This window comes from Mastigoproctus giganteus, chromosome 5 (assembly GCF_048544385.1).
Source record: "Mastigoproctus giganteus isolate SK-2022 chromosome 5, ASM4854438v1, whole genome shotgun sequence".
NCBI lineage: Eukaryota > Metazoa > Arthropoda > Arachnida > Uropygi > Thelyphonidae > Mastigoproctus > Mastigoproctus giganteus.
In genome coordinates this window covers 109,770,953-109,781,125 of record NC_143579.1, presented here as the reverse complement: position 1 = coordinate 109,781,125, position 10,173 = coordinate 109,770,953, and positions in this window count along the sequence as shown.

Genomic DNA, 10,173 nt, shown 5'->3' with positions numbered 1-10,173 from the left:
GTGGGTAGGTAGGTAGGTACCCAAGTGATGTAATGATGGCAAAACAGTTGTGAAGTATATCTTCACAATATGAGAGATGCCTGTATGATGGTGTATGATATAAGTTAAGACTAATGCGTTAGGGCTTAAAGCCTCAAGCTGCAAAAGAGATTAGACTATGTGTATAATAAAACAGGCCTACGTGCTCTGGATTCATAATGCGAAAATTTTTGTCGCTATGTAGACGATGTGTTCGTAGTGATCCCTAGAGACTCAGGTCAGCGACTCCTAACCCACCTCAACTCACTGTCGCCCTTCATAAAATTCACGATTGAGCTGGAGTCGAACAACTCTATACCATACCTAGATACACTTGTCCGGCACGAAGACACCTGCTTGAAGACGGCAGTTTATCGTAAGCCTATGTGTGCGGGCCAGTTTACCAACTTCCAGTCGGCACACGCACGGGGCCACCTCCTCTCAACCGTCCGAACCTTGCTAACTCGCGCCTGGACACACTCCAGCTCTGCAGACGAAAGGCGCAAAGAGATCACCAGAGTCAAAGTAGACCTTACGAGGTGTGGCTACGCCATCGACGTCCTTAACAGGTGTGATCTACAAGCACGCGACAACGTGACGACCAACAGCAACGCCAACAGTGACGAGTCATCCACGAGGGCATTCATCCCACACTACCCCAACCTGTCACAGCAGATCGGTAGAATCCTAAGATCGCATGGGATAAAGTGCATCCAACTCCCAGGCAAGAAACTGCGTTCTCTCCTTTCCAACATAAAAACACCTGTCCCCACCCTTCTACAGAGTGGTTTGGTCTATCGCATCTCTTGCCGTGACTGCACGAGCTGCTACGTTGGAGAGACTGGACGTCGACTCGAGAAACGCCTTTCAGAACATAAAAGGGCGATCCGTTTGGCGGATGTAGAACACTCAGCTATTGCCGAGCATGTCTGGACAACCCACCACGACATCGACCCACACCGCGATGTCGTGGTTGTGGACAAGGCCCACCATTACCTAAGACGCACCTGGTTGGAATCGTTAAGTATAAAATGCTCAGATACCGCTTTGAACAGGAACAGTGGTTGTCAACTTAACCCCATCACAGAAGCAGTAATTCTGTCCATAGACAAATGCTGGCCACGTCACCACCATATGTCACAGCCACAAACATCAACAAACAATTAACCACGTGCCTCACGCACCATCCTGGCAGTGCATCTCTATTCCAACTGCCATTCAAAGTATTCTAATCTGATGAAGGCTGCCACCCAGCCGAAAGCTAATTCATTTATCGTAGTTTTTAATGCTCTGTGTAACAAAAATAAAATAAATTTTCGCATTAGACTGTGTATTTTAGTGCAAATTGCATCATTTATATACAGCTAAAATTAGCTGTGTATAAATGATGCATCGAAGAAGGGCCAAATAGCCCTGAAACGGTGCCGTCTGGGTGGTGGTATCCACTGATAATAAGTAACAACAGTCTTCTCCTTCGGGTGAAGCGTTACTTATTCGAAGTAGTGCAATATCATGGCAACTTGTCATGAAGGTATTCACAATATGAGATGTAACTTAAATGATGCCACTATTGCAAATTTACTAATTTTAGCTGTGTATAAATTATGCAATTTTGCACTAAAATACACAGTCAAATCTCTTTCACAGCTTGAGGCTTTAAGCCCTAATGCATTAGAGTTTTACCTGTCTGTAAAAAAGAAACTGGAAAAGTGTATAACCCTAGGTAGGGAAAGCTCATAAAATCATGAGACCAGCACCTTAGTGAAAATTTCATGTTGTCTCTCCCGTCATTCTCTCAAATCCATCACAGAAGAAATTTTAGATACTGAACAGCCAGTCTAATTAAAGCATTCAAACTTGTGGAAAACAATTTTTTTCATGTCCAACAAAAAGAGGATGACCACTAATGGAGCAGTCACTGTCAAAAGCTGTTTCATTGTGTGTTTATTGTGAATAAATAACAGTAACTTATTCTTTTAATAGGGTGTGTTTTTTTTTTTTTTTTTTTTTTTTACCTTCATGAACCCTTTTACGAGTGGGTTTCAAAATAGTATGCATGTGATCTAGAATGAATTTTTTAAAGTAATGTGAGAGTTTGTGAAAATTTAAAACTACGTAATGCTTTTAAATATTAATTTTTAACTCTACATAAATAGTTGTCAAAAATAAAATGAAAATAAAATTTTGTAAAAAAAAAAATAAAATTATAAAAAAATAAAAACATCATTAATTATTTTCCTCTTCAATAATATCCTCTACATTTATGCATGCATTGTTTTATTCGGTTTCATCAACTTCTGAATCTGAATTGCACAGAATGTCATCAATTTTGGCTTGTGTAAGCTGCCTCAATCATGTTGAATCTTGTTGCAAGAGCATGCCCTCCTGCACCAATTTTAAAAGCTATCATAAATATAAAAATGGACTTATTACTTTTAAATACACTTACGAGTATGGCAGCACATCTCTGTACAGCTTGACGAGAATCTGTACATCTATAGATATAATTTGTTAATATTGCATTAAAAAAAAACATTCAAAACATACATACACAACACCTACATACTCACAAAAGTTGGTTGCTAAAAATCATTTATAATTTTGTTATTTAATTAAAATATTCTATAATTGCAGCACTATGTATATTAAAGGATTTCGTGATTCAACACCCAATATGTTATGGGTTTCAAGGTAATTTCAAGTACCTTTCAAAAGACGTGTTCATTTATTTACAAATTGCCTTAACTTCCAATAAATGCTGCCATCTCTTACCTATAGTGCTGATACAGTCCATCTATTACACAGTCTATATTAGATAGCTGCATGAAGATTTTAAAATGGGAAAAAGAGGTTATGTCAGGTGATGTGATGTAGAAGACAGTATTATATCAAAAAAGAACTAGCAATGACTTATGTGGTTTTTTGAAAAATATATATTTCAGAAATTCTGATTTGATTTTTGAAGTAATTTCTCTCTAATATCGAAAAACAAAATCGAAATAAGAACAAATTAATATTTAAAAGCATTTACATATAAAGTTTTCATTTTACATATTTTCAATTTCATGAGAATGAATATGGAGTGAGTTTCATCGTGGAAAACTTGCTGCTCAGGTCCCAGGTGAAGTATGATGAAACTATTATATAGATAATTTTTGGTACAGGTAGTTCAGTACAGAAAAATACTGTGGGTTACTTTTGAATAAATATGACTACCTCAGAGTAGTTTATGTAATCTTTTTTTAAATTGAAGCTGTATTATATTCATGTTATTAAGCTTTATTATAATATTATTGGATTTTTTTTTTTTTTTATCTGAACCTTTTCAAATTGACCAGAAATCATCATGAATTATTTTCTAAAAATGATTATAAAGTGATTAAAACTTCTTCAATATCTAATAATTTGGTACTTTTTCACATTGTTAACATGCAACACGTTACAGGAGTATAACTTGTTGCATGTTAATCAGCTTCTTTCTTATAAACTTCTTTCTTATACAATTGTCAATTGTAATACGTGTTATGTGTTTTAAGCAGAAGGTGAGCATCTCACACATATTAACATTTTTTTTCTCTCTATGTGTACTGCTACAAAACTAGAGAAAACGTAAATTCAGAGACCAGGACTGATTTGAAAGCTACAGTATGAATATTATTTTTAAAATAATGTATATTCCCAATTTTTTAAATCAAACTTTTCACAAAGACGGCTAAATTTTAATGGGAAGAAAAAAGTATTTAAATATACCTACCTGCTGGATATGCTGTTAAAGGTTGGGTAAATTCTGAGCAGTAGAGGTATCCAGTTATAGTATTGTAGATATTTTTGTACTGGTAGTTTATGTTGCAAATTGTTCTGTTCACCTCAACCAAAGAGTTCGACATCTGAGGAAAACTAAATGTGGGACTCCTTTCCGAAGGGCTTTGATGCTGTTTCTTTGTTTTCTTTGTGTGTGTGTGTGGGAAAAATATGACCCCTAAAAGTGTTGTGCCATAGGCGATTGCCTTGTGTATCACTGTGGGCTGAACAAAAGTCACATGATAAAAATCGGCTGTTTAACATACTTTTACATCTTAATAAAATGCAGTTAGACGTCAATGAAAATTGTAATTCACATTTCTTCATAACTACAATTATCCAGTAGTATTTTTTAAAGAAGAGTCAAGGGTGCATTTGTACTTCCCACAACAGGGGCTCACATCTGGTGAGTGAGTATATATGGCTTGGCACACCCAGGGGCCTGAGATGGATATCATCATTCTTTCTTTCTTGGTGATTTCCTTCTACTTCTCTCTCAGCAATTTTTTTATTTATTTATTTTTTTTTTTTTTTTGCTGTTGCAGCAAAGCCTCAGGCTTCCTTGTACCATATAGCTAATGATAATAATCATATTTGGGAGAACCAATTCATTATCCAATAGCACTATTCAGTGCAGAAGTTTTTTTGAACCAAATTGAAATTAACTGATACCAACAAAAATTCAAATCAAAACAGTTTCCAGTGAAGATAAAGATTTTTCAGTATCAGTTCTTTGAGTTTTATTGTGAGAACCTATCATATCCATTTACATAAGAAGAAAGATTTGACAAGTGCATAAGGAAGCTTGAAATACAGCAAATTATCTGAAATTGTGCATGACATTTTAGCAATTCCTCATCCAATGCTGAGTGTGAGAGAATATTCAAGCCTGGTTGGGGGGAATAAGTTCAGATCCCTACACAGTTTTGGAAATGCTATTGATAACCATCTAAACTGCAGTGCCAATGAAATCCACACTCAGCATTGCTGTGATTTGTTAAAATGGCAAGCATGATTTGTGATAATTTATTATATTTCAAACTTCTGTGTGCATTTGCCAGTTCTTTTCAGTTCTTGCTTTCATAGCAGCATCTGATAGGTTCTCAGACTACAATTTAAAAATTGATACTGCAAAATTTCAACACTAGAAATTAAATTTGATTGACAACATACACACTTCATACTAAATTATAGCCGTAAGATTGTTTACCAGCGCAGCATGTTTTCAAACATTACGTTAGCTTGCCTAAGATGTGAAAGTATACTGTACTGGTAAGCAATCCTGTGGCTATACTTGAATATAAGTGTATATGTTGTCAGCAAAATTATTTTCCAGTTCAGTTTTGACGTTAGAAACCTACTGCATTTTTTCTGAAAAAACTTTTTTCTTTTTTTTTTTAACCTCTTTTGCCTTTTGGCCAAAAGATATCCTGTTTTCCTCCTCCTTACAGTGACCCCACCTAAGATTTTCAAAAGTTGGCAGCTATGAAAAGATGAGACAGAAGTGCTAATAATGAGTACCTCGGTGATATGGATTATATTTTAATATAAGTAACCATTCATGTAATAATAAACTTCTGTGTAGTGAGTAAATATAAATATGTATGCATATAGGGCAATGGTGCCCGACCTATGGTATGTGCCACAACTACTGGTGGCATATGGTGGTGGGGGTAGTGTTTACCATATTACAAAAAAATGCTTTAGTGGTACTGGTAAGTTTTAAATTTTTATAATATATATATAATCTTTTATGAAATAAGTAATAATAAGTGTCCCAGATTAGATTAATGCCATCAAATTATTGATTAAACATTACATCAGTCTGTAAAATATTTTTTTTTTTTTACAAAATTATTTACTACATTAATTATTTTACAAAATTTTAAATAATTATTATACTTTATGCACTCTTATCCTTATCTTATATACTGGTGTGTGTGTGTGTCCATCCAGAAAATTTTGCCAGCCAGGTGGGGATGTGTAATACTTCAATATTTATAAAAAACTTTCTTATTTATAAATGTGACTTAAGTGAACCAGAGCAAAAATTAATTCCATAATTTAACATTATATGCTCCTGTCACATTGACCTCAATCGCATAATATGTTTGAATTAATATTGATAGAGGTCAGCGAGCACCATAGAGTACTGCAAGAATTGCTTAAATTTTAGCTGGGTGTTGTGCCCATTTGATAGGGCCTGGGGAGGACACTATATATAATAGATTACATTGGCATTGCACATAAATCTATATAACCTCCTTCATTGTACTTTTTTCTTCTTTCTCTTCTCTCATATTTTATTATTGTAGGCCCTAGACTCCAAACCATTTATTTAAAAACCCTGTAAATATTAAGTCACTGTTGCTTAACACTTGCATAGAATCTAGGAACTTTAAATATCTAAAAAAAAAAATCACTAAAAATTTGTTTCTAAGGATTGGTTTTGTGAAATATTAGTGCTCATTCTTTATCCTATGAAACACCAAAAAAAACTCACGTCTGCCGTTCACTAAACCATCCAGTGCTGAACTCAAGAAGTATTGAGTTGCAGTTATGTAATGTTCAGTAGCTGGGAGCGTGGCCATACAAGGGTGTCTGGGGAATCCTGAATGCAGAGTTTTATTTTGGGGTTGTCCAAATTTTGAAAGAATGTTAAAATATTCTTATGTAATATTTATTAGTTTTTACTTTAACATTTTTTTAAAGATAAATAAAATGCATATACAGTGGAACCTCCCTAAAGCAGACACCATTGGGTCAGAAGAAAGTGTCCACTATAGGGAGGTGTTGCTTTGCAGAGGTTAGTGTAGCCAGTTTCAAAAATGAAATTTACCATAACTGGTTGCTTACTTACTCAGTTTTTTTTTATTGATTATCATTGTACATATGTGTTTCAATTAATTAAATTTTAATAAATAACGTTTTTAATATATAATTAACTTAGTATTAGTAAAGCCATATAGTGCAAGGAAGTCACAGGCTTTTGCTGCACTGGCCAAAAAAAAAAAGTAAAGGAAATTCAAATTATGTATTTAGTATTTCCTTTACTTCCTCATACAGATAACTATTCAATTGGACTTCAAATTGTCAACCTTCAGTACCCGTGGAGGCCAACTTTTTACAGCAATCAATGGCTAAAAGAAAACTTCCTATAATTTAGTTGAAACTTTTTCTCATCTAATTTAAATTTAGGGCTCCTAGTTCTGGAATTCTTTATAACAGTAAAAATTCTGCCTTCACTCATTTTATAAACCGCCTCTCAGATCCTTATAAACTTCAATCAGGTTCCCCCTTCTAAGGTGCCTGATGGCAAAGCTCTGTTGCCCTCATATGGTCACCCCTCTTGCAGATCTCACCATGCAAGTTTCCCATCTTTGGACCCTTTCAAGAAATTCAATACCTTTTTTTTTTAGATGGTCTCCATACTTGGACATTCCAAATGTGGTCTTATAATTGCCTTATACAGTGGGATTATGACCATGGGCTTTCTTGCCATCTGTTTACACTGCTCAGAAAACTTCATATCTGCCTGTATGGTAACTCGCAGAACCTTTTTTTCCTCTACTGTTTTTATTTCAACCCCACAAAGTGTATAATTTATTTTTGGGTTGCTATTCCCCAAGTGATTAAAACGTATCTACAACTTTTTGGACAATTCTTTGAAGCCTGTTCCCATCATCCCCTTTATCGATACCGTTTATGAGAAACAGTGGTCCAAGAACTGATTCGTAGGGACTCCACTTCTGATGCTACGCAAAGCTGAAGCACATCCATTGGTTTCAACCTCCTGTTTTCTACCCCACAATACATCTCAGTGATCCCAATGTTGTTCCAGCTTATACAGTAAACTGTCATAAGGGACAGATTCAAATGCTTTGCTAAAATCCAAATAGTAAGTTGTTCCCTATATCCAGCTCATGAGTAACTACATCAAAATAATTTACTGAGTTGGTTAAACATGATTTTTCATTAACAAAACTGTTGTGTATCTTTCAGAATGCCATTTATTTCCATATGTCCCTGGATTGCACTCTTAATCATTCCTGTAAGACTTTCCCCTACCAATGAAGTCAGACTACCAGTCTATAGTTAGTGACTTCACTCTTAGAACCACCTGTATGTATTGGTGATAAGTGGCACTTCTCCAACCAAAAGGAATCTCACCCAAGTTCAATTATGCCCTCATAATCAGCTCCACTGGTTCCATACACTCTCTGACCATCTCCCTCTGAATTACTGGGTATATGCCATCAACTCTAGGAGCCTTAATTGCCTCAGGCATGAAAGTTTTTCTAATAAACGGTCATCGGTAATTTTAAAATCGCTAATTTCAGATGGCTCATCCTAACTTGTGCAGCCTCCCTTCAGCATAGAGAGCCTTTTACCAGTAAAGACCAATGCAAAGTACCTATTCGATTCATCAGCTGGGTTATCTAAGACTTTCCCACACCCAGTACCAAAGGTATCTGATTTGTTTTCTTCTTCTTTGTATTTGCATGCATGAACAATTGTTTGTCCCCATTCTTTGCTCTCTTACCCATTGCTTTCTCATACTTTGACTTCACCTCCCTAAAATTATTTTTGGTACTGTTACAAAACAACTTGTAGCTGTTGTAGGCTTTGGTACTTATCCCTGCTCCGCGACTTTCCCATGCTATCTTTTCTGCTTTATTATATTGGCCAGCTCCATATTCATCCATTTCGGTATCTTCCTCGTGCAATATTTTCTTAATGGTAATATATGCTTCACGGTTTCCGTGAATATTGCTTTAAAGGGCAAATGCATAATTCAAATGCGTTTGCCCTTCCTCTACTATCTGCCCAATTAATAGATGCCGTATAGTGCCTTAAACTGTCATAGTCCCCTCTTCTGAAAGTAAAACCCATGCCTTTACCTAGTGCGTCTCCGTTCATTTTCCAGCTAATGATTGCTACTTGCCAGTGGCTCCTGTACTTTAAGCCCAGTTATTTAAAAATTGTTTCCCTCCCACTTATTCCAATCAGTTATGAGCAGATTTAAGTATGGCCATAATAAGACATTCACACTTGCTTGCCCATTTCATCTGCATGTATTATGGTATTACGTGTGCCAAGTAAAGGCTGCTTTACTTTTTTTCAGTAAGTGTTTCTTGTTTAGTTTCAGCAATTCACTGGAAAATGCTATGCAAATTAACACACTGTGGCCTTTCCATTCAGGGTTTGAAAAAAATGTATCAAAGCCTCCAACTAAAAAGAGTCCTCCAAACAAAGAGGAAGTGCTTTCAGTCCTGCAAGAAGGATTGGGTGAACCAAACTAATTTTTGTACTCTCTTGAACTGAGTTCAAGAGAGTACAAAAATTAGTTTGGTTCACCCAATCTCAATCCCTCATTACAGAAGTCGATACAATTTGTGTTCTAAACACAAATTTGGTCTAATTTATTAACGTTTATGTAAGAATGTTGTTTCCATTTTTTTTTTATATATATATATATAACTGCCTTAACCTTTTCAGTGTCCTGTGTGGCAGTTTAATCAGTTGGATACATTACTGTCTGCCACGCATTTGTAGAGAGCCATGTTGGATTCCTGTCAGTAATGGGAAGATTTTCTAAAATTCCTTTCAATAGTTACAGCTGATCTTAGCATAGCGGGAGTAGGGTTCCCCCTGCACATTTTTTTTGGGGTTTTTAAACTCCCAACGCAAATTGGCTCATGAACACATGCATTTACAAACAAAAGACATTATATGGATAGTAATAACAAGCATTAAACTAATAATTTGAACTATATTTCTCTTCCACCCAATCCCAACATTTTTTGCCTCAAAGCACAATATCAAAAGTAAGACTGGGGTTAAAGAATTTAAGCAGTTAATCTTACCAAAACTTCTTTATTGTGAAGAAAGTTTGAACTGCATTTATGAATGGATGAAATGAGAAGTGTATCCAGATATCCTTGAGTAGGCTGACAATCCCAAAGTTTTGTCCAAAAATTCATTTAGTCTTAAGAACCCCCCCCCCCATTTTTTTTAGTGAGATATATATGTATTATATACTGCCCGATAAAATTAACAGAACTTGTACAGCTTGCGATGAAGCAGGACAATATTTGGTATGGTGGTGTACCATAGAAAAACAATGAAATGGGAAGATAGCGAGAAACTTTGGACAGGGATAAGGGACATTTATAGGGGTTGTATAAGAATTACCGAAGATCCCATTACACAAGTCGATACAAGATGCTCAAAAATATAGTTGCGTGGCATGTGATCACCCTTCAATAGCAAAACAAGCCTGACAGCAGTTGAACTATGCTCAATATAAAGGTGATGTCTATAAGATACTGTGGCAACAAATCCCATTCTTCC